Below are 23,046 nucleotides of genomic sequence, written 5' to 3'. Positions count from 1 at the left end.
ACTGACTCAGTAGTGCAGTGGTCTGGGCATCTTTAACTGATGAGTTTGAGGATTGCTGTTGCAAATCTGAAGTTAGCATGCAATCCTGTGGGATATGCATGGACTCTTAAAACTTACCTAAAGTGTCTTTTTGCAGTGGAGAAACAGGTTGTCTGTTTGGTGTAATTGGTTTCACTGAGTGTACCTTCTCTTTCAATGAGCCTCAATGTTTAGATTTGAATTTAGGTCACTGAGAGAAGTGTGGCTGGCAAGAAAAGGTGAAGTCAAGGATTCAAAAATATAATGAGAACTACAGGAAGAAAGAAGGAGGGCAAGGACAATGCAGCCTAAAGGAATGGAAAGAGGAAAGAGCAAACAATCTCCAGGAAGCTGGATCATAACTTTTTCCAAAGTATTCTGCTTTTCAAATGTAGAAGATCACCCGTGCAAGTAGGTAGTTAGGTCAGGAGCAGGAGCTCAGAATGGCCTTGTTACCTTTGGATATTGATTCCCTAAAGTAAGATGTACTGCTAAGGCTGGGTGAAGCAGGGAGGAGCATTCTGTCTTTCTGGAGTCCCTGTGTTTATTTTAATATATAATGTCCAGGCATGTGGATGACATGCTGAATGGCCTTCCATGGGCTGCTCCATTTCTATCAGATGCCATGATGGAAGGAAGGGTCTGTCTGCACTGGACTCCTGTATGAGACCCTGGTGACTGACAACCACTCTTCAGTCAAAACTCACATTTCACCTGCAGGTTGCATTTTCTTTGGTTAAGCCCCTACCCAAAGCAGGGTGAATTGAAAGCTTGAGTAAATCCAGTATATTTCCAGTGTGCTGCTAAGGATCTGGAGCTGGAATTAGACATTAATTAAAATGACAAAGCATAGACATATCAGCCTTGTCCCCAATCCCGGAACCTGACCTACCCTTAAAATTAGGTGAAACTAGTGTGCTTGCCCTACACTAAAGTGTTAACTCCTTTGCCCTCATGTGTCCTTTTTTTTTTTTTTTTTTTTTTTTTTTTGACCCCAGGGCCTCAGGAAAAGCTCTCTTGATGCTGCTCCCTGGAACCTGCTTGCTGAGATCTGTGTGTCCCCAGTGCCCCAGTGTCAAAACTAACTCATTTCCCTTGTTTCTCAACTGTTGAGAAGAAACAGCAGATAGTAATCAGTCTTTTCCTCTCTCAATAGCCCCCCCCACCCCCCCCCAAAATGTGGGAGACTCCATGTAATCCTATCTTTCCTCTGTTTCTGGTGGAACCTTCCACTGAGGACAAAACTGTTTTATTTGGGAGGTAGGGAGACAGAAAGTAGGTATCATCTTCCACTTTTGTTTCTGTTTTGGTAAACCTTGCTTGAAAGTCACTTGAAGCTCACTGGCCCAGAGTGCTTATTTTGGAGAGAATACAATTCCTATTAAGCTACAGCTGTAATTGTATGTAATGTGTATTTTTTTAAGTGGATAAGTTATCCACAAATCCCAGATGATGATATGTCTTTCAAAGAAGATGGTGAAGAGGGCCAAGATTCCAAGAGTACTGCACAAAGGAGACAATGTCATCAGGGGGTGAACAAAATGGAAATGTGTGCTAGGGGAAAAGAACCATCTATCCAACCTTGTGTTCACAGGCCTCTTTTTGTGTTGCTTTGAACCCTTGACCAGTACCTGTTCCAGACTTTCCCCTGAGACCTGAATGCATTTGTTTTGCTCACTGTTTGTTGTGGGTACAGTGAGGAAAGGTGAAGTGACCTGTGTGGGGTAGGGCCAGTGCCTCACCTGCAACCTCAGGCCCCCTGTCCTGAGCTTCCCACCACAGGTACCTCCTGGGCCCTTCAGGAATGGTTGAATTGGGGATGCTGGAATGATAGTGTAAATTGAAATGGACGAGGAGCTGGGCTCAGACATGTTACTGGGTTGTGATGTTCAGTGCCTGCTCCACAGGGCTTGTGCAGCCAGTGAAGGCAACAACTGCTGCTGCTACACTGGGCAAGTGGTCTTTAAAACTGAGACCATTAGGTGGGGCTTCTCCTTCTGCTTTATTTCCTTTTTTCTTTTTTTTTAATAAAGAAATAGAAAGTTTTGAGACTTTCCTTCTGCCTGGAGACTCTCTAAGCCATCTTTGCTCAGGAGTTACCATTTTTATCCTGGAAATGAATTGTTGTTTTAATCCTGCCTTTTGTTCCTCACAGCCTCATTGCTTTTTTGGGCTCTTCTCCATCCCTCCCCACAGCCTTCTCCTTACCCCTTTTGGACAAACTGCAGCAGCGTTTGCCTCGGCTAAGAAAAACGGGGCTAGACAGGGTTGGGCAAGGCTCCTGCCTTGTCACAGGAGGGCCGTGAGGAGGAAATGTGACCGCAGCTGAGTTTGTTTTGGAGCCCGCCCACTGGTGCCGTGCCCTTTGCCCGGGGCCCTGACACAGGCCCCAGCTGTGCCGGGCAGCCCAGCGGCGCTCGAGGGCCGCTCCTCCTGCGGGAAGGAAGGTCCTGGAAATCCCCAGTGCAAAAGAGCAAACGCTGCATTATTTCATTTCAACTTGGGACATGGAAGCTATGTGGTTTTTTTGGTTTTGTTTTTTTTTTTTTTTTTTTTTTAATTTTCCTTCTCCCCCCTCCTTTTTTTTTTTTTTTTTTTTTTTTTAATTCAGACCAGAAGAGAATCTGCAGATCTGAGTTTAAAAAAAACCCAAACAAACTGAACACTTGCATTCCTTTCATTTTCACATGCATGTCGTGATTTGGAGAATCCTGCCATGCTAAAAGAGCGGGTTTGAATGTGCACAAGCTGAGGGAAGGCAGTAACCACTGGCACGGCCCAGCGGAGGCCTGGGTTTCCCAGAGCTGTGCCCTCCTCGGGGCTTCGCTTTCCCCTTGCCCTGCCGAGCCGTCCCCTCGGCGCTGAGACGGGACTGACGCAGCCGAGGCTGACAGTTCTGTGCAGCAGCTGCGAATCATTTCAAACCCATCCCGGGGTGGCAGCGGGGCGGGGGAGCGTGTGCCTTGTTTTTGTTTTGCTTTCCCCGAGCATTGCGCAGGCTGCGGTCCGCTGGCCGAGGCGCCCGGCCCGGCCGCGTGTGACTCAGGGCGCTGGTGGTGCTCCAGGGCTGCAGGAGGGCTGCCCGCAGCCCAGCGGGACCGGGGAACCACGAGCCTACGTAGGCGCTGAGCTCAGGGATGGGGATGTTCCTCCTCCCGCCACGGAGGAGCCAGGAAGATCCCTGTCTCCGCTTAGGCACGAGGCACACGTATTTACAAAGGTCTTTGGGACCTTTAAAACCAACCGCCTTTGCTTTTTTTCCCTTTGCCTTTTTTTTTTTTTTTTTTTTTTTTTCTTCCCTGCCACACTTAAAAGTCCCCTGGTGCTTCACCCTCCCTCGTAACACTCCCACAGCTCCTGTGCCAGCATCTCCCTCAGAACCGCAGCTGAGCAATTACCGCCGCTGCTCCCAGGGCGCTGGCTCCCAGAGGGATGAGTGAGGGGTCCCCGGGAGATCTCCCCGCTTGCCTGCCAGTTAGGTTTACCAAGGATATTACATCAGGGAAATCCCATGTGCCTCCTACAGGAGCAAACCAGCCAGGCGTGCTATACACTCCCTGTGTGTATGTGTTTATATATATGTGTGTGCATGTACAGAAAGATATCATTTAGTGGCATAAGCCCTCATTAATGGCAATGGGATTTGTGTGGTTGACAGCCCCTAGGAGGCTATTTGATAGCTTACTCCTAATTTGCAAATCTTTGAAGCCAATCACCGTACCTGGTGATTAAGGGTTTTTTTGCAATAATCCGGTGCAGAGAAAAACAGAGGCCTCTCAGTGGTTTGCATGAAAAGGCTGCTGAGCGGGTCCTGTGATTCACGGGCCAAAAATAATGTGTTCTGTTTAAACAACGTTCGCTCTGTGATACAAACTGACAAAAGCCAGCGAAATTTAAAGGGACCCTGTCAAATCGGGTCTAAAAATAACCCCAGCCAGCTGTGTTTTGGTGAGTGGGCGTGTGTGCTCATGTGCTATGCTCCCTCTGCTTTGCCAGGCTTGTCCTGGGCTGTGACTTTTTTTCAGAAACAAGCTAATATGACATTTGAGCTTTGCCATCTGGTCTCTCGGTGTATGAAATTACTCTGTTCTGGGAGAAAGGGTCGGGTTTGGCGTGGGAAAGAGCACCCTCATCCTTGGCCACAGCATAGCCCCATCTCTCTGAAGGAGATGAAAAGTTGCTAGTGTGGAATTTAGTACCCCAAAAGGATGCTGCAGCAAGATTGCAGGGTATCATCCTTTAATTCAGTGGAATGGTGTCAGCACAGGGTCTCATCCATCCCAAATCTTGCAGTGTTTAGTAGGAACCCTCAAAGTGGAGTACCACTCACTCCTCTCTGGGCTTTGGAGGCATCACTGTTTTGGGGAGTGCTGTGACTCTCATTTCCCTACAAGCACATGGGAGATGGGCTCCTCATCATGAGATAGCTTCTATTTGTAGGATAAAGCTCACTTTGAAACTGGGGTTCCCCTTCTGCCAGAAATACCCCATAGCATTAAAAGGCATAGCTCTGCCAATTTGCACCTTGTCTGACCTCATCTTGCTCCTTCCAGGAAACCAATCTAGGCTTTCTACCTCTGTAAATGTAATCATTCTCCGTGCCCTGTCCTCCTCCTGGGCATGTGAAAAGATGCATAAAAAGAAATATTTCTCTGTGTGATGCAGCTGCTTAGAGGAGCAGAAGCAGGCTTCAGCTGGTTTCCTCATCTAAAGAAGAAATGGGAGATGGAGGGATGGGTATTTCTCAGCACCATCTGCCCCTGTGCTGTATTTCCCCAAGTCTTGTCTTTTAAAGTCAGAAACAGCAATAAATAGCTGCTGGGGAATTCCCTCTTGCAGAAACCTCAGGAAAACACCTTTGCCCCATATCCAGAAGCCGCTGGCCCTGTTTGCTCTTCCCTTTTCCATACACCCACCAAATTTCTTGCTATCCTTTCTGCCCTCTCGAGGTTTCTATTGCAGAAGTCCCAGCCCTGTGGTTGCTCCATCACTGGCAGTAGGATGTTAAGCATCTCCTTCCCCCTTGTATAGAGACTGCAAACCCCAAAAGATCCTTAGATCTTCCCTGCCAGGCAGAAGTTGAACATCAGCAGCATCTGGACAACTTTCCCCTTGCTGCCACACCAGGAGCTGAGTGCAGGATTGAGGTTTTCTTTAACTATCCCTTCTGATTTTTTTTTCCAGCTGTGACTTTATGTTAATTCAAACTAACATTCCCAAATTGTGCTATTCTTGCCCAAAATATTTACAATAATAAAAGTCAAATCTTCCTCTCAGCATGCTTCAATGTAACTGGAGCATTTCCAGCCCACTGTTTTTCTTGAGGGTTTAGGCATTAAGTCAGGTACCACGACTGACTGAAATTTGAAGCAAAGGTGGCTTTGGAATTAAGTTAAACAACTTTATTTTAGCACACTGAAACTGTAAATACTGCTATCAGATTCCTTTTTGGTATTGACAACATTTACTTTTTGATGTTATTTCCAAAACAAAATGTCAGCAAAACTTGATGTCTTGGCAGGATTTTGTGCTTCTCTGATTTTGCTCTAAGGCTGTTTTCCAAGGGAAGTTGTGCTCTTCCAATGGTGGTTTTGCTTTGCTGTATACTTACTGCTTCAGTCATCTCCCACATGGGGGTGAAATGTGCATTTTGCTGTAACAATGGAATAAAACTGATTACAAATGAGGTATTTATACTGATGTTTACGCTCTAGTAATTGATTTTTTTTTTTTTTTTTTTTTTTTTTTTGTTCTAAAGCACTCTACCTTGACTCTGAGATTCTAAGTGTAGTACAGGACAGCAGTGTCCAAGGATGAGGAGACCATCTGCTACCAGGAGAAAAGTGGCAGATATTCAGAATATCAGATAGCCTCTGGTGTTCTTCCAGGTGTTCACTGAGGGGAAGAAATAAGAAACCCTGCATTTTGATCTCATTTCTGGCACCGAAGTGCCAATGGAGTTCAAAAGAACTTTTCATCTTAAGAAGGAGAGAGGAACTTTCAAGATGTTCCTCTGAAAATAGTTAAATGGAAGACATCCAGATTATGGTCTTTCATATGTACTGATCTGATCCTAGGAAAGAAAGATGGAGCAGGGAGAAGAAAAATAATTCTAAAGCATTTTTGACTTGGTATCATCAAATTGCACACTGTTCACCAGCATGAATTCATTATTTGCCTGAAAAATCAGAGGTCAGAGCAAGTGTTGCAGAAAGCTTTTACAAAAAGTCAATTCCAAGTTTCTACCAGAATGCATCCTGGAATACATTTCTGGAATACATTCTCCTTTTCTGTTTACTGTCTGCAAATGGATTAAATGGTGAGAGAGTTACAGAATTCAAACCAAAAAAAAAGGGAGGGGTGGCAAAATCACAAGCAAATATCAGAGTAGTCCCAAAAAAGCAGATTCTGAATTCATCATAATCATAAGTGTGGAGTTTTTTTCCAAAAACTATGGAGTTAATCATTCAAATACAGTAAGACACTGGCTGATTTGTGTGTTCAATCAAGACTAATCACCACAGCTTGAATTTTGAATATTAAGTGTTTGTGGAGTCTGCTCTCAAATTATGTGCATAATTTTTGTCATGTAGATTAAGTTATTTGATGAATTATGTCAGACGACACATGTATAAAAGTTAGGAAATGCTGGTGAACAAAATGCACACAGAGGAAGAGAGAGGTAATTTCTTATGAATCATTTATTCATTTCTGAGTTTGATTCCAAGATCTTCAGGTCTTAATTTTTCATCAATAGCAGTTGATGTGCGACTGAGTTTCTGCTGGGTAGCATTTATGGGGAAGCCGTCTCCCTTCAAAAGGAAGATGTTGGGAGCTGCTGTCTGCTGCTGTACTGCAGAGCTGCTTGCTTGGAGCTGTGTAGCCACAGATTGATTGTTCTGCTGGTGTCCTGCATCTCCTCATGTTGCTGCCAAGTGCAGCCTGGGGAGGTAGGCAGAGCTAGTGAAAATTGAAATTGCAGGAATAAAACAAACAGCCTTTGGTATGTGAAGCTGATGGTTACTCAAGTGGAACTAGCTGGCTTGCTGAATCAGAGAGAAGCAATGGCTTGATTAAAGAAACTAAAGTGAGTTGGTAGGTGAGAGACAGTAAAATGCAGGAGTTCATCAGCGTGTGAAACCAAATCAAGCAGTGAATGATGGAGCAAGAGAGAATATGAAAACACTGTGTAAGACATAGAATCACAGGATAGTTTATGTTGGACAGGACATTAAAGATAACCTAGTTTCACTCCCCTGTCACAGTCAGGGTCACCTTCCACGAGACAGATTAATCCAAATCCCATACAAACTGGACTTGAATACTTGGGGGTAAGTGTTGGATGCAACTGTAGATGGGGTATCCAGAGCTTCTTTGCTGACTTCAGGAAAAAGAGCAAACAGTACAGTGCTGCCCCAGGGCTGTGTGAGCTGGGTTAAAAGTTGTGTTCTTTAAAGTGTGGCTGAGGTGCTCTCACTGCCTTGTGTAAATGGGATGATTTATCAGTGTCTGGCGGACTGCTTCCCTGGGATGTCCTGGCCTTTCCTTGGAGTGAAGCATTTTAGCACCCCTGAGATTTGTGTGTCAATTGTATTTGTTGCCAGTAGAGGCAGGCAAATTCTGTGCCTTTGCCTTGCTGTGATTCCCTCCTGGCTTTACTGGGCATCTGAGTGGGGCTGTGGTGTTGTACCCCCTCGGCTGGGTGGCATCATGCAGGAGAGATATTTTATGTGTGATATCAATGTGTCACAGCTGAACCCCATCTCTAGGGTATGAGCTTTTTGAAACAGCATAAGTCAGATTTTCTAATGCACTTTATAGGGTTAAGGACAAGAGTAATGCTGTGATTTGTAGTCTGCTTACGGGATAGACTGCACAGTTAATAGAGAATTTCATGTTTTGGCACTTCTTGTGTTTGTGGAAAAAGTATGAAAAAAACCCCTGACATAACAATCAAGTGTATGTGGTAGAAGTGAAAACATATGCATTATCTTTTCCAAGGCATTGATTTTGAAGCAGTTTTGTCAGCTTAAATTTCACCTTGTTATGGACAAATACAAAAAACACTAGCAGTATCTCTGTATGGGAAACTTGGGTCCTCTGATTACCACTGACTTCCTGTGACCTCCAGAACAATGAGTCTTCTGACACTGTCATCATCTGCACCCTTAGGAATGTGTCTGGGATTTGCCACAAATTAGGCAATGATAGGCAAAGAAATGCAGAAGATGTTTCTCTCTCCCTTTTTTTTTTTTTTTTTTTTAATTCCAATGTCAACAGCTGGTTTTCATACAGGATTCTGTCCCCTCCCTATTTCAGCCTTTGCAATTGAGTTGGGCAGTGGCACTTAAGTGTAAATAAAAATAAAATCAACTTGATTACCAAAGCTGAGATATGAGGCAAATGAAAAATATAAGCTGACACAAGCCAAATGTATCATGCTGATTTTTTTTCATTAATAGGGTATTTTCAATTCTCAGTCTAGGCAAGAAAATTAATTAATAGACAAAATATTTGGGCTGTTAAAATCACACCATCCTTCTAATGAAGAAATAAGTTAGGATAGCAATTGGGATAAGCAAACCTGCAATACAAGACAAGATTGTTTTAAAAGTGCAGTCAATACAGGGAAACAGTTCTGTAGATCTCCCTGCTAGTGGTAAGGGAAGGAGGCCTCAGCCCCAGCTTCCCCAGACACCTTCTTGAGTAAGACTCACACCTCAGGGCAACTTATTGTGTATGATTTTACAAAAACTCTCAGAGAGCAAATTGGAAGCTTCACTCTCAGCCTGCTGAAGCCCAGAGAGATGTCTCCTAATTATTTCCACTCATGCTGGAGCAGGGATATTATAACACCTAACAGGAAAACTGGAAAGTTCTTGGGAATCTGTGCCAGCTTCTAAAAGTACTTTGTTGAGCATATGGTGAAAAAAGTTCCTTAAATAAGGGACAATTGTTTGAAAAGTTTGTTACCACCACAAGTCAGTAAAGTCCACAAGTTAGCAAGCTGCAATTCAAAAAAACAACAAAAACCCACCAAAATAATCCCCCACCAAAACAAAACAAAAATTAGGCAAAGAAAAACACAAGCAAACAAAAGCCCCCCAACAACAGCAAAACCCACACCAAAACCCCCACCGTGACTCCCAAACAAACAGTCACAAGGTTAACGAGAATATTCAGAGCTGCACTAGTATATGTTATCAAAATTCAGAAATGTATGTACTGGTGGCTGAAGGAATCCCCAAGTGTGGAAGATTGGTGAGAGATCTGGTCAGATAACCCCATATTTAACCACTTCTTTGTTCTTACATGGGCATGTATTTCCCCAGGGGAAGAGCAGGAAGGTGGCTGAACTGAAACTTGCTTAGTCACTCCTTTGTCCAAAAAACCACCCATCTGACCCATGTAAAAATTCCAGGTCTGTCACCCCTACTGCACCTCGTGATGGGGCAAGATGGTTAGAAAGTTGTCTGTGTGGTTATTGGACATCTTGGCAAAGGGCTCCCTCCATCTCGGTAATTCCCTTTGGTGGGCCAGTGCCACAGACAAAGTGTGGGTGTTTGGAGGGGCAAATAGGTAAAATGCAGAGAAAAGAGAAAGTGAGTTTGTTTCTCTCACAAGAAGTGAAAGGATTGATTTGTGTCATGGGAGAAATTAATCCCTGCCCTGACCATGCAGCCTTGCTCTGTTTTCCCTTTTGTGGGAACCTATCCATGATCTGTGAGATTATTTCTTGTGGAAGGACAGTTGGGGTAAGATAAGGCACTTTTGTGCATTTACATGAGGTAAACAAATACTTCTAAGTGCACAGATATCCATCTTCAGAGATACTCAAAAATCTTCTGGACATGGTTTTGAGCAACCACCTCTGGGTGACCTCACTTGAGCAGGGGAGTTTGACCAGATGATCCCCACAGGGTCTCTTCTCATCCCAACCAGGCTGATGTGATCCACCTCCAGAGCTTTCACTTAAAGCTTGCAAACTTCCTATGTCTTCATGGGGAAAGGATGGGTGCCAGTTCCCAATAACTTGATATTGGAAAGAGAGAGGGAATACTAAGAATGGCAGAGCCTTTTCAATGCCTCAGGGTAATGAAAAGTGAACTCCCTTTGTTTTAGACCATGCTGTAGTAATTGTGTGTATGCTTTCTCTATTGATAAATGTCTCCCTAAATCTGGCTGCCACTTCTCATAACAGGAATATCAGGGAAACAGATTAAATATATGTCTAGCAGCACAACTAAACTAACAAAAAACCCCACCCTCAATGCAGCCTTTTCCAACTTGAAGCTTGGAATACAAAAGGGGAAACATGCCAGAATCCACTTTGTGCCTTTAAAAGCTATTCTTTCTCTACAACTTCACCCGCTCTGGAGCAAATACAGGAAGAACAGGATTCTGACCCTTTTTATTTTTTTTAAGTCTCTTTTTCAACATCAGCTGATGTTTGTCTAGGGTTTCTCTGACCCTTGCAGTGCAGGCAGTGTTCATTAAGTTAGAGAAACCTGTGATGTCACCCCCCCCTTAGGTCCGACAATAGCAATGGCTGAGGTAGGCAATTAATGAGTACCTGCTGCTGCTTCTGTGTTTGCTGAAGGACCAGGAGACATTAGAGTATAGGCTTTGCCAAAGGCAGTGCAGGACAGGCACCTTATTTTGGGGAGAAGTGACATGATAAGCTGAGAACTAGTTTGAGAAAATATATGTAGCACAGGGTGTTGAAGCCCCCCTAAGCAGAGGCTTCTTGGTTCTCACAGTTCTGCCATTGAGTATTTTTGTGGAAATTTAGAACTGCAGCATCTCAAAGTCTTCTCTAAATGCATAGTCCATTTCTCCTCTTCCTAAAAGACAAAACAAAAAGGAAATGTTTTCAATCTATCTCTTGAGGACAGCAGGGAGTCTGGTGGCCCTCTTTGCTTTCTTGCTGGGGAAGAGCAAGATGTGGCAACTGGGAACAATGTTGTGGAGTGACTAATGGAAAGGGAGGTACTGTAATTTGGCATCTTCCATGGCACATGAGAAGTCATTTTAGAGATGCTTTTTCCATAGGGACGATTTTTAGCATTGCTAGCAGTTTTTTCTTTTCTGGTTGTAATCAGCTTTGTGAACAAGACCCAAAACTGTATTCACAACTGACTTATACATATAAGCATGGCATACAATATATGTGCAGGCTTCAAAATAAATTCAAAGAACAAATTGTCTTTGTGATTGTTCTTGTTATAAAACAATTTTATGATTCCAGAATTTTACTGAACAGATAATATGTTGTTTCTCAAGCTGAAAAAAAAAAGGGTTCTGGAAATGAAATGTAGAGTTTTCCACCTGGCAGATCAATAGCTTTTCAACATTTTCCTTTTCTTGTGTTTCCCAAGTGAATGCCCAAGTGAATGTTATTTGGAAGCATAGCAAAAATAAGACAGAAAATGACTGTAGGAAAATTCAAAGCAAAGTCTTTCATTTAAACAACTGTAACACATAAAGAAGTGATGAAATCTGATTTCTTTTTTTTTTTCTTTGAGAAAAGAAAGTGAACAATGCTGTATTACTGCACAACACTCTTGATTTGTGGGTGTTGGACTGAGCAGGCCCTTTTCTAATGGCAAGCAAATAGCTGGAGTCAGCGTCTGGAGGAGCATACTCCACGGTGGCATTTCCAAAGCATCTAATGTAGATGTCCACAAAGATGTCTACGTGCTTGGCACTGGAGACCTTGATGTGTTGTTACATGGATAGCTGAGTGCATGAAAAGAGATCCCCAGTAATGCTTAGGTACTGCCAAAAAAATAGGATTTACCCATGGCTGCAGAGATGCCTCCAGGAAAGTCTGAGTTCTGCTCAGACAGAGGAAGATCTGGCCACGTTGTTCAAGCAACAATGCAAGAGCATTGCTAGCTTTCAAACTACTAAATCTGCCACTGAACTTGGTCCTTTTGAGGGAGCAGAGTTACCTATGTGGTGGTTTGGGGTTTTTTTCCCTCTTTCTACTAATCTATGACATTGCACTTTTAATGTGAAACATTCATTTGCCTTCTGCAGCTCCTGGCTTGTGTGCAGCTGTGCTCTGCTGGTGATGCTCAGGAAAGCACCAATGTCAGCAGATGAGTTTTGCACAGAAGTGCATCTGCCAGTGGCACTGAGCAGGGGCAATGGACTGACTCTGTGTTTCCAGTGAATTAAGAAAGCAATGCTCAAAACAGCAGCTTTTAAGGGGCACTTAATGAAACTAAACCAGAAGTGGAAACAAACTTAGAAGTGTGACCAAGCCCAATATTGCTGGCCTATGAGATCTTAGAGTGGCCAGAGCAGCGTGGTTGCTTTGCTGAGCTCATGAGTGCTAGGGAGGGAGGCTGCTGAATGCTTGGAGAGTAAATCTTGGAGCAGGGGTGTGACTCTGCCCGGTGAGTCCCAGTGGTCTTGAGCACAATGGGTTGCCCTGCCCCACCATCCCCTGGGCCTTCAATAGGGGAGCTTTGGACAGGAACAAAAAAGGGTTAGGGTTAGAGTTAGGGTTAGGGCTTGGGTTTGGTGGGGCAACACTTCAGCACCACTTGTTTCCTGGGAAAAGTGGTTCACTTCCATTTGCAAGCAGGGAACAGTGTCTAAGACAAGGCTGCAAAAAAGCTTCCAGCTGCCTGGAAATCATTGAGATCACCCAGAAGGCTGGATCTGTTCTTGTGCCAGAAGATAAAGTCTGGCCTTACACTTTCTCTTTAGGAGAAGGGAGTTTCTACCCCACAGTGCCTTTACACTCATGTTGTGAGCACTGAGACAGGACCCGAGGAGAAGACCTGAGCAGGTGAACAAGCACCAGCTCTAGCAGGCAACTGCAGCTCTCCCTGTCCAAATCCAGCAGAGCCACTACAGAAACATGCAGGATCTGGGGAGCGTCCTTGATGAAGGAGCAAAAGGAGCACAGCTTCTGGGACACAGTTGGCTTACAGAAGCATGTGCTGCTTGGGAATGCCAGGGGCATGTTTGCATCACCTTTCCCCAGCACCTGCTCTGTGCTCACCCTGCTATCCAGAGGGGGAAGGAGAGCACAAGAGCCAAGGGCTGGTGCAGAATGCATAACAAAGTTATGAAAATCTGGGGAGAATGAGGAGGAATTTGGGTGATAATTATGGAACATCATGGGCTGTGGCAGCATCCTCTCCTGCACAGGGACCTCTCACAAGCAGGACTGCTTCATGCAGACCCTACTGACCCTTCAGGCTCCTTCTGTAAGCTCTTTCCCCTGACTGTCCCTGAAGATATTGTGATATCTGCTCGACCCTCTAGAGGAGGAGGGCTCAGATTGTCCATCACCATGCCTGTCCTCAGCCTATGGCCACAGTCAGCAATTATGTTTGGTACTGCACACCCCTCTGTTTGATTTGATTTAATTTGATTTTAAAACCTCTGAGAAGCAACAAGTTTTGCCTGATGACTGCACTCCCAAAGCCACAAAAAAGGGTAAAGAAAGTGTATTGGGTGAAAGCAATGGATCTGGATATCTCAAACGTCTGGCAGGCGATTTTGAGGACTCAAAAGGAAGCTGATTTGAGGAGAGATGATTTTCAACAGGCTGTAGGCCACTTTGGCTATATAGGGTTATTAGGCAAGACTTGATGCATTCCAAATCACTAAAGCTTGTAATTCCAATCTTGGCTATGTTTTATCCTAACCATCACCCTGAATGCTACCTTTTATTCAGGACAAGTTGTCTTTTCAGCAGTGTTTAAATGCATTCTTAATGTGAATTATCATGTTATATGGTAGAGCATCTGAAAAAGAAAGAGGCTTGAAGAAAGCTTTTTGCTGGCAATAAATTAGATCCAAGTTTCTGTGATAAGCTGTAATGGCTCTTCAGAGCAGATGTATTTTATCAATTTAAGAACACAGACGGAGAAAACATGTACTGCGTTCAGACTTTTAAAATAGTATTTTCATGTTAGTGTGTTCACAGTCAACAATAAACCCAGAGAAGTTATGATTGTCTTCCAGTTAGACATGATGCAGCTTGTGCTGTGTCTGCTATTTATATATAGGATGACAAAGTCACTTTTCAAGCCACAAGTTTCTCCTCAACACAAAGCTGGGTACTGTTGGAAATGATGGGCTGTTGGCCCAGATTTGGTCAAGGGACAAGGCATGCTTCCAGGCAGAAAACTCACCACAGGCAGGTTTATGGACCCCCAGGACACAGGAGAAACTTCTCTCAGTTATCTGTAATCCTGTTTCCTGGCTCAGGAGCCTTCTCAGCTGCTGTGGTTCTGCCATATGTGTGAGATTATGTCACGGACACCAACTTCCTCCTCCTCCTCCTCTTCTTCCTCCTCCTCCCAAATGTTGATGTTCCCAGCCCCCAGTGAGAGAGGTTGGCATTATCTGCCACCTTGGGCTGTTCTGGGGTTGCAGCTATGTCCTTCTTGCCAGCAGCACATGTGCATCTCACCTGACTCAGGGGTGGCCCTGAGGGTGGTAAGGCTGTAGGGGGTGTGGGAAATCCCAGCCAGGCTGTCCAACCCTGGAGTACTGATCCACTGAGAAATCAACATTGCCACTCTCCCAGGTGTTTCTGTGGCATTTGTCTGAGCTTCTTCAGAGGAAGCAGCTCCAGCTTCCCTGGATTTTATACAGTGGGTGTGGAGCATGGTCCTTTCCCTTGCTCTGTCATCTTCCTCCTTTTTACAGTGCCAGCCTGTAAGTGAGGTTGTTTGCTCACCCCTCAGCTATATGAGTTGATGAACACCATCAATCAACATTTTTCTTGCTTTAATTTTTTTTCTTGAGAAGAGAATCTGTTCAATTTTGCACAGATTTGTATCTGTTTTTTGAGTGGTCTGTGACAATAGTCAACAGAATTTTCATTACTTATTCTCATCAAAAGACACTGGCAAACAAGGGAATATTTTGTTAAACACAGGGTTGATTTCTACACCTCTGTAGAGGATTGGGCACCCACAAATTTCAGCAAATCTCTAGGACCTTAAAGACACAGATATGCAGCTTCTGTGAATGGAAAATTTTACAGTCCTACTGGCAGACTAGCTTGTTAGAATTAGAGAATTAAGAGAACAGAAAAGCAGCTACTTTGAATTTCATTGTTTTCTAGCATGGCTTTTCTAAGGAAGCAAGTCTTATGCAATCACTTTGGCTGCCTGGCTTGAATCTCTCAATGTTTGAATCCTTTGGTCATTTTTAGGCACATTTTTCAGAGGGGGAAATGTCTGAGATGTCACTAAATTCAATCAGTCATGTGAAAATTAGTGTCTGTATTAAAAAAAAAAAAAAAGAGAGAGAGAGAAAGAAAACTCCAGCACAGGGAATGTCTGCAACATGATTGCAGATGGTGTTAACTGCTGGAACACCCACATGAGAGAGAGAGACTTTATGAGTGTCCCAACCACAGGAAAAGCTTCCCTGGGAGTTTGAAATCAACTACAAGACACAAGATCTTCAAGAAGCCAGATTATGTTGAACTGAGCTGTGTGAGGAGGTGGCCCTCAAACCTCTGCATTTTCCCCGTGCCTAGGCCATCCCTGTATTGATAATTTGCTCTGCATCCGTGAGAAATTTGCTCAGATCTCAAATAGCTAAGAGAGTTTTCCTTGAGCAAGGTAATGGATGCCAATAGATGTGCACATCCAGAGCACACAAGGGATTTTTCAGAAACCCTGCTGAGCTGAGGACAAGCAGAGTGAAGAGACATTTTCTCTCCTCATTGCCTCATTCAGTCTTCTCCCACCCACGGGCAGGCAGACCTGGGTGAGGAGGTTTCCAGAGGAGCCGTGCTGGCGTGACACTTTGCTGGTCACGTTGCTTCCTCCTTCAGTTGTGTTTGTTTCTGTTTCACTCTGTGGTTGGACCAACAGGGGTTGTCCAGGGTTTGCACTTTCCACTTCAGTTCCTTCTTTCTGTGTGGAGGAAATTTGCAATTTCCGTTCATGACATGATGTGATGTAGATCATGACTGTCTTTATGAAACCCTTCCCTAGTCCTATTTCCCTTAAAGCTTAACAGGAGTGACCAAACCACATTTGTTCACACTAAGTTATTTGGCACAGAGTGGAGCAGCTCCACCAGAAAATGCTGAATCTTTAAGCAGAGTAGCCAGCAGCCTTGTGGTTCAGAAATCACTGGGGAAAGCCCATGATAAAATCCCCAATCTGCCTGATTTGGAGAGGGAAGTTGAAGCAAGACTGCTGGAGTGCCCCTTGCTGCCAGGGTGAGAGCTGCTGTCCTTTGTGTTGAGGATGATAAGCTTTAAACCAGGTCTAGATTAGAAAATCAGATAAATGCCCATATAATGTGTAGGAGAAGAGGCCTGCCAAAGAAAACCAGAGAATCAGAGTTTCACTTTACCTTGCCCCTACCCTGTCCATCTCAGTGCTGTTTGTACAAGGTCACAGACAATTAGATGCAGGATAAAATGTAAATAGCACATGAGAATCACTGGTATGGGAGATGGTTTAGCAATGGACTCGTCAGTGTCAGGCTTATGGTTGGCCTCTATGACCTTAAAGGGGTTTGTGAAACTAAATGGTTCTGTGATTCCCTGTCTGATCTGTCTGCTCTTCTGCACTTTGGCTACTGGGCTGGGTCATCACAGGCATACTTCCCACTGAGATGAGCTTTTCTTTTCCTCTCTCTAGGCTCTGGTGCTCCCCAGGACAAGTATTGCCTCTTATGCTGGGTTTCTGTAGGGCCTGCCACCATGGGCAGTGTTGTGAGACCTCTTACCATGATTCTAAAATGCAGAATTACAGCCCCTGTAGAGTCTGTTTGTTGCCTGTACCGGCCTGGTTTGTGTCTAAATAGGGTTGGCAGGAGATGTTATAGAAGCTGCATAAAAAACTGCTTGCTTCTCCCTGGGCTGAATAGCCTTCTGGGTGGTCAGAAACTTCACTGGCAGGGAAATGTGACATTTGCCTTTTTCTCTTTACTGGATTTGGCCCCAAGGGGCAAGAGCCAGAGGCTGTGGTTTCTGCAGTTGAAGATTAGTTTTTAAGTCACTGTCCCTGGCAGATAGGCATATCTATATATTTACTCTGGAATGTGATGATGGAAGTTCTATGCTGTCAAGGTGCTCTCAAGGAATAAACATTACACATTTTAATTTTATGTTAAGATTGGAGCAGAAATTTCGTTTCCCCTTAGATGCAGTATCTGTTTAAAACAAAATCTCCATGTACCAAACTAAATCCTGACTTTGGGTCCCAGAAGGAAAAAAAAAGTCACAGTTGTACACTACCATTCTCTTTATTTTCTGCAACAGCTGAAACTTTCCAAGAGACAGCAGTCAAGGTACTGAGCCAGATAAACTCTCTCATCCTCAAGCATCAGATATCTTCTAGACAGGTTCAGATGAATGGCATATTCTAGAGTTCAGAGGAAGAGAATGAGAAGACATTTTTGGAAGGGCTAAACTTCATACATCATTGTGCAACCCTTCACACCAAAGGAGGCTTCCTTGTTGAATACTTCCAGTGCCAAGTGTGTTACTGTGGCTTACTAAAGGATAAGACTTGCATGAAAGTTTGCATATAAACCCCTTGACTAGAGCAAGTGAAATAGTGAATTTGAAATGGCCAGAAAAAATTCTTAGCAAAGCCACAGGACATTACTTTGAGAAAATTCAAGGACATGTGACCTCAAGGTGCAAGGAGCCTTAATTTTTCTTAGGGAAAGGGACAAACCTGTAAGAGTTCCTGTTGCAAATACAACAGCAGAGCCTCAGACAACAGAAACAGTTTTCTGGACATATTTCTATTAACAAATTCTTCCATTCTTCCATGATCTTTTTGTTTTGTTTCTTTGTTTTGGGTTGTTTTTTTTTTTTTCATTTTGTTAATTAAATACCCTCTGAAAAGAAAACTGGTTCCTTTCCAGTGCTTAGCCTAAAACTGCTCTGCAAGTCTGCAACATATATGACACGTTGGGCTTCACAAAGCTGCAGCTTGGTGCACACAAGGTCTGTGTCCCACCACTGCCCTGCAAACAGGCGATGGACAGAGCAGTCCCAGCCGCTCCTGAGTCACTGCCGTGGCACAAACAGGTTCTCTGTTCTCGCTGGTGGGAAAGTGCTTGTCCCAGTAGTGTTTGGACTTTCCACAGCTCCAAGGGTGCTTGTGGTGTTATAAATAGCAGCGGTGGGGCTATTCAGGGGTGCAGGCTGTGAGTAACACTGTTTGAATAGTGCGCTCTCTGTGGTAGATTTATGTTTTTATTTCCAGCGTTTGTCCAGCATTTATAATCTTCCCTTTCTGGAGTTAATGATGAATCTGGAAGGGAGAAGCTTTGCTTTCTCATTTTGTGAACTGGAACAACCCTGTACATTGGGACTCTCTACAGATCTCTGTCCGAAGGCACCCCACAGTATAAAGCAATGTACTTTATCCTCCTTCTTTTTCCTTCGTTGCTTTAAAATATGCCTTTCACCAGATTAGCCTGAGTGGTAATTCTCGGCCAACTGTCTCTGAATCTCACCCTCCTACGTGTCATCTCTGACAGGGTAGAGTCTTCCCCCTTCCTAAGCGCTGGGAAAGAGGGAAGACAAAGGCAAGAAAGCCTCTGCCGGAGGCAGTGGGAATGGCTGAAGCAGCCGATGCCTGTTCTGCTGCATGTGGCAGGTCACCCTCGAGCGCGGGAAGGTCTGAACCCAGCCTGGGATGTGGGGAAGGTCTGAACCCAGCCTGGGATGTGGGGAAGGTCTGAACCCAGCCTGGGATGTAGGGAAGGTCTGAACGCAGCCCAGGATGTGGGGAAGCTGCCTCCTGTTTCACAGCTGCCACTGCCCATGGCTGGGAGACCTCCCTGCAATGATGTGTGTGGTTGCTGTGTGAGAGGTGGCAGAAGACAATGAAGTGAAACCCGGGATTCCTCCAGCACAGCCTGGCATGCCAGGGGAGGCTGGGATCTGGCAGCAGGGAACACCTGGCTCACCCTGAGGAGGTGAAGCACCAGGGACATGCACCATGTGAGCTCCTGGCTCACACCAAGGACGTGAAGCACCAGGGACGTGCACCATGTGAGCTCCTGGCTCACCCTGAGGAGGTGAAGCACCAGGGACATGCACCATGTGAGCTCCTGGCTCTCACCAAGGAGGTGAAGCACCAGGGACATGCACCATGTGAGCTCCTGGCTCTCACCCTGAGGAGGTGAAGCACCAGGGACATGCACCATGTGAGCTCCTGGCTCTCACCAAGGAGGTGAAGCACCAGGAACATGCACCATGTGAGCTCCTGGCTCTCACCCTGAGGAGGTGAAGCACCAGGGACATGCACCATGTGAGCTCCTGGCTCTCACCAAGGACGTGAAGCACCAGGGCCGTGCCAGCTCCCTTCAAACACAGCTAATGCCCGAGCCATCCCTTCTAACAATGAGCTCTCTTGACAAGCAAAATTGGAAAAAACCCCACAAAAGCCATTTGCAGAGGAGCTGACACAGATTAGATATTCAGGTAAAGTATTCAGCAAGAATACCTCCTGCTGGGTTAGCTTGGGAAAAAAAAAACACAGAACAAAAATTCAGTGCAAAGGAAGAGTGCAGATTTTGAGATACGGTTGCATAAATTTGAAAAGCCCGTTTCTTAAAATAAGGAGGACTCAAGGGTTCAATGTATGGGCTAAAATTTAATGGGGAATGTAACTCAGATATGCACATGCAAGAGTATCTTTCAGGACTGGATGTTTTGCAAAAGCTTACTTTTTTTTTGGTAAATAAATGGAGCTAAGAAGCCCTACTGGCACAGACCTCATCTAAGAAGAAACAGTGTAATTATTCCTCAAGATTTAACGGCTTTTAATGAGGATCTCAAACCTCAGTGATAGGAGTGGAAATATCTATTGGAAAACATATTCTTAATTTTCTCAAAATAATGTGAAATTGAAGTTGAGTGGGATTGAAGTTGGCCTTTGAGGAACAATTGGAAGCAAATAGGAGTATTAGAAACATCTTTGTAGAAAACAACAATGACATTTTTCTCCAGCTTTTCCCATGTGTTTCAGGTAGGTGCAGATTTATTAATGCAGACAAGTGTTACCAATTGCACCCTGAGAGAGCAGGTCCAGTCAAGCAGAAATCTAGTTTACATACCTTGCCTTCACCTCTCTGTGATTATTTTGCTCTCTATTAAATGGTTGGTTGGATTACTAATTAAAAAGGAAAAAAAAAGGTTTTCCATTTGCAATCATTTCGGGGCCTTAATTTCCTTGGAGGTCTAACAGTGTGTGCTGTTGACACAGCTCAAACATTCACATCTCAGTTATCCTGAAAAGGAGCTGCAAACAGGATAATGAACTTAACACGTGTATCAGCGTGGGGAGCCGGAGAGGCCGACTCCGACCTGTTGCACTCCTGCAGCAGCAAGGAGTGGGGGATCATGCCCAGCATGGAACATCTGTGCAAACACACACTGCCATGCCTGTTGAGACATCCTGCCCTGCTCTCACACTGCCCTTTGTCACATGGGGCTGTCACCACCACACTGAGGCCCACAGCCTTGCAGGAGGCTGACTTCTGGGGATGTCTTGTAAGGTGGCAGCTGTTTTTCCACAGATGCAGTGGCATGGGGGAGGAAAAGAGAGCTTTGTGGTTACCCCAGTGAGACCAGCAGAAGATACTGGCAGGTGTGAGACCATCTGGTGAACGTGGCACAGGGGCCTCCTGTTGTGTTTGCCTTTTTTTAAAGCGCATTGGCAGGTCTGTGTGTGAGTTCTTACCTGCTCAGCCCATCTGAGCTGTCTCTGCCCAGCACACACCACTGCTACGGTGGCACATTTTATTTCCTCCTGCAGAGAGCATGATCTAGTGGCTGTGGCCACTCTTCAGAAAAATGCAAGTCAAGGGCTTGTACAGCCTGACAGAACACAGCTTTCTAACTGAGATGAGAAGTGAAAGAAGTTGTAGGGGCAGGAAAGTGAAGCTACTCTCTGGTAAAAAAATCAGCATGCTTAATCTTGCCCTTACTGTAATTCAGTCCTGGGGTCCTCTGCCATCACATGGGAGGCTCCCAACAAAGTACACCTGAGCTGGTGACCCTTGTAGCAGTGGGATGCCCCACAGGAAGGGGCTCCATGGAGAAAAACAGATGCCATTTAAAGCTCTTGGCTTCTCTGCCAGGTTCAAGCACAAGCTGCAAGATGTGTGACAGTAACTGTGGGGGCAGAACCCAGCCCTGGGAGATTTCAGATAGGCAGCCAGTGGCCTCTGCACTCCTTGTGTTCTTAGATGTTCCAAAGGGTCCTGAAGGGGATGCACATCTCTGGAGTTATTGATCACAATCCTCCAGCCTGCCCATGTGTCTGACCCTGAGTTGAGGGCAAAAGGAATGTGGCCTCATGATGCAGGATAGGTGAAATTATTACTTGGGGATTGCCAGAGGGTGCTGTGTAAGAGACTCATGTGTTCATCCTCTAAACATGTCAGTTTTGGTCTAAGTTCAGAAGACAACTTTGTTGTCACCTCTAAGGTAGTTTCTTTCCAGAGAAGCTGGCAATAAAAATTGGCTTCTGCTCTCTGCTTGCAAGATTTCCTGGGTCAGGGCAGCACCCTGAAGGCAGTCAAGAACTGCAGTGCAAGACTGCAATTTCTGACTTGAGGGCTGCCTGCCCCTGACACCAGCTCTGCCCGAGGAGGGCTATGTAACCCTTAAATAACCTATCTGAAATCAGAAAGCAAACCAAATCCAAGCTGCTCACATGCCTTCCCCATTCTCCAGCTTGGCAGGAGAAATGGAGGTGGATTATAATCAGAAAGGGAACAGGTTCTGTCCATCAAGCTGCCAGAGCAGTCATCAAACTACATGGGATGGTTATTGGTGGCCTAGGAGTAGCTATGCAAGTGTATTTGGTTTTTGTGAGGAAAAATGGATTTTCAGTACTTCAATTCATGTCCCAGTATCCAGGCGTCTCAGGGGAAAGCAGAAAGAATCCAGTGGTCACATGGTCACCCCGTAGGCTGGTGGCTGTGGCTCCTTGGTGATGCTTCCTCAGGTCCCCAGGGACAGTGCAGGTGGCCTAGAAAGTGGCCAAATGCTCCAAGTCCCCATGCAAACAGGGAGCAAGAGCACTCCTGCCCTCTGTGCAGTGTTTGAGGGATGGGAAGGAGTGGGAGAGAGGACAGTGTTTGCTGGAAGGGGATGATGTCTGCTGATGAACAGATGTCATGAGGGACCACAGTGCTGGTGTGGCCAAGCTCAGCCCTGTGGCTCAGCACCAGAAGTGACAGATGCCCATTTGTGAGTCCAGCATGTGTGGCACGTGCTTTTATAAATGTACACACTGCTCCCATGGTACTGATTTCACCCAAGTTAACTTCAAATTGCTCTAGCTCTGTTTACTGTAATAATTTCTTTCACTAGATCCCTTCTGCTTTCACAAAAGGTAAGAACATTTTAACCAGATTATACATTAGTAGGCAAATACTCTAGGTTTCGTTACATATTCTTTTTTACCTTTTTTTTTCCCCTTCTGTTCAACCAGCTCCAAAATGTACAATGAGAAAAATAATTTCAAGAGCTTTTATTCTACCTACCTTTGTGCTGTTGAATGCCAATACAACTGCGGATTTCTGTTTCATAAAAACAGGTTAAAGGCAATATGGAGTGTAAACCTCTTTGTGCCCAGCTCAAAGTTAATGGAATTCCATTGTTTCACTCTCCTGTGATTATAAAAATGCTGCTTTATATTGCAGTCTGCAAAAGCATAAATAAATCTGTGTTTTTATATATGTAGATGGTCACTTAACTGTTTCAGAGAAACAAATCTTTCCAGATTGCTCTGTCTGGGAATAAGAGAAATGTAATGAGTAATGCAAGTAAAAGAAGAAGCAAAACAGCAATTCTAACTACCCTACTATAAAATATCAAATGTGGGCAAGAAAACAAGGTTTAATCAATATTTGCTCCAGTGTCTCTCAAAATGGAATTCCTTTTTTCTCCATTGGGACACAGTTTATCATGGCACAAGTGCAAGTAACAGGTCATTCCTGCGCTACAGGTCATTCCTTACTTTGAACTGTGGGTAACCAGCTTTACTGGGT

The sequence above is a fragment of the Melospiza georgiana genome, chromosome 1, assembly GCF_028018845.1.
Source record: "Melospiza georgiana isolate bMelGeo1 chromosome 1, bMelGeo1.pri, whole genome shotgun sequence".
Taxonomy (NCBI): domain Eukaryota; kingdom Metazoa; phylum Chordata; class Aves; order Passeriformes; family Passerellidae; genus Melospiza; species Melospiza georgiana.
The sequence above is the reverse complement of the archived record's forward strand: the minus strand, read 5'-3'. Positions refer to the sequence as shown.